This window comes from Budorcas taxicolor, chromosome 7, assembly GCF_023091745.1.
Source record: "Budorcas taxicolor isolate Tak-1 chromosome 7, Takin1.1, whole genome shotgun sequence".
Classification (NCBI taxonomy): Eukaryota; Metazoa; Chordata; class Mammalia; order Artiodactyla; family Bovidae; genus Budorcas; species Budorcas taxicolor.
Window position 1 is genome coordinate 8,208,225 of NC_068916.1, and position 2,451 is coordinate 8,210,675.

Sequence of the window (2,451 nt, forward strand, 5' to 3'; positions counted from 1 at the left end):
ATGCTCACCCACTCACCAGCTGAAGGGTATTTGGGATATTTCCAGGTTTCGGCGATTACCCAAACCAGCCACTATAAATATTTCTTGTGTGAACCTGAGTTTTTGCTCTATATGGGCAGTGATGTTAAATTTTATACGAAACTACTGTCTTCTGTCTTCCACTAGCAGGGCACAAGCATTCCAGTGGTGCCAAATCCTTACCAGCAATCTGGCATTTTGAGTTACTTTTATTTTACTCACTCTAAACAGTGTTGTATTCGTTTGCTAGGGCTGACTTAACAGAACACTATTCACAGTCTGAACACCGAGCACAGTTCAGTCGCTCAGTCATATCCGATTCTTTGCGACCCCATGGACTGCAGCACGCCAGGCTTCCCTGTCCATCACCAACTCCCAGAACTTGCTCAAACTCATGTCCATCGAGTCGGTGATGCCATCCAACCATCTCATCTTCTGTTGTCCCCTTCTCCTCCTGCCTTCAATCTTTCCCAGCACCAGGGTCTTTTTCCAGTGAGTTGGCTCTTTGCATCAGGTGGCCGAAGTATTGGCACTTCAGCATCAGTCCTATAGATAGGGTGACTTCACATAAATTTGTTTTCTGACAGTTCTGGCGGTGAGACATCAAGGCATCAGCAGCACACTTCGTTTCTGCCGAGGCCTCTCTCCATTCACTGTGGAAGGCCATCTTCTCCTTGAGGCCACGCAGGGTCTTTTCTCTGTGCATGACTGTGTTCTAATGTTTTATATGGACACTAATGTCATACATCTATTCTCCTTGGTGAACTGTCTGTTCAAATCTTTTGATCATTTTTTATCAAGTTTTTTAATTTGTTTTACAGCTTTATTGAAATGCAATTGATATATAGCTAACTGCAGAGTAGGGCTTCCCAGGTGGCTCAGTGGTAAAGAATCCGATTGCCAATGCAGGAGACTCAAGAGACCCAGGGCTTCGTTCCCTGGGTTGGGAAGATCCCCTGGAGAAGGGCATGGTCAACCACTCCAGTATTCTTGCTTGGAGAATCCCATGGACAGAGGAGCCTGGCAGGCTACAGTCCATGGGGTCACAAAGAGTCAGACACGACTGAAGCAACTTAGCACGCACACACGCACAACTGGTATATAGCCTCGTGAAACCGTCACCGTAATCAGGAAGGTTAAGACCTCCATCGCCTGGAGTTTGCTTCTACTTCATTGCCATCCCTCCCACCCCACCCCCATCTCTCTCTCTCTCCCAAGCACCCATGACTAGATGTTACTACAGATGAATTGCCTTGTCTATGATTTTTTATGAAGGGAATCATCCCATATGCATACTTTCTGGTACAGCTTTTTTCCCCCAACGATGCATTTGAGGCTCATTCATGTTATTGTTTGTCCCTTTTTATTACTGAGCACTTTTCATTCAATTTGTTTCTTTTTCTTTTTGGCCACACTGTGCGGCATGTGAGATCTTAGTTCCCCTATCAGGGAGCACACCCTAGCCCCCTGCTTCAGAAGCATGGAGTCTTAACCACTGTACCACCAGGGAAGGCCCCATTCACCTTTTGATGGAAATTTGTTTGTTGTTTCCAGTTTGAGGTTATTATTTAAAAGCTGCCATGTGTATGTCTTTGTGTGGACACATATTTTAATTTCTCTTGGACAAATACCTAACAGTGGAATGTCTAGGTTATACAGTAATTTTTAAAGAAACTGCCAAACTCTCTTAACTTTATTTTTTAAGAAACTGCCAAATGGTCTTCCAGAGTGGTTGCACCATTTTATATTCCCACCTGCCATGTGTGAGTTCCAGTTGCTCCATGTTCTTGCTAACACTTAGTGTGGCTGGTCTCCTTAATTTTAGTCCTCTAGCGGGTGTGAAGGGATATCTTTCCACCCATTCACCTGATGGCCAAGTATGCTGAGCATCTTTCACGTGTTTATCTCTATGCCATCCTGAATGTTCTTTATGGCAAAATGTCCACCCAAATCCTTTGCTCATTTTTAAGTTGAGTAGTTTCCTTGTTAGTGAGGCGTAAGAATTCTTCATATATGCAGGGTCCACTCCTGTTATCAGATGGGTGATTTCCAAAGATGTTTTCCTAGCCTGTGGCTTGACTTGCATTAACTGGGTTTTGCACAGACTCTTAGCTGCAAATCCCAACCATTAATCCCATTACTCATCCAACCTATTTTGAAGGGTAGTGATAGTCATCATCCTCTTTTTCCCAAGCAGCAAACAGGCTTAGAGAAGGGGAAGCCTGATGACCTGCAAATGGTACAGTGAGGATTAAATCTAAGTCTACCTATTCCAAAACCCTACAGGCTTCACCCACTGCCTCCATCTCCCCCTGGTGACTAAGGGCTATGTGAGGTTCATTCTCCTAGAAATTCCATGTGGCTCTAAGTTCACACACTCCCATTGTGCCCTGAGGCCAAAAGAGCAAGAAAGAATCAGACAAGCCATCAGGA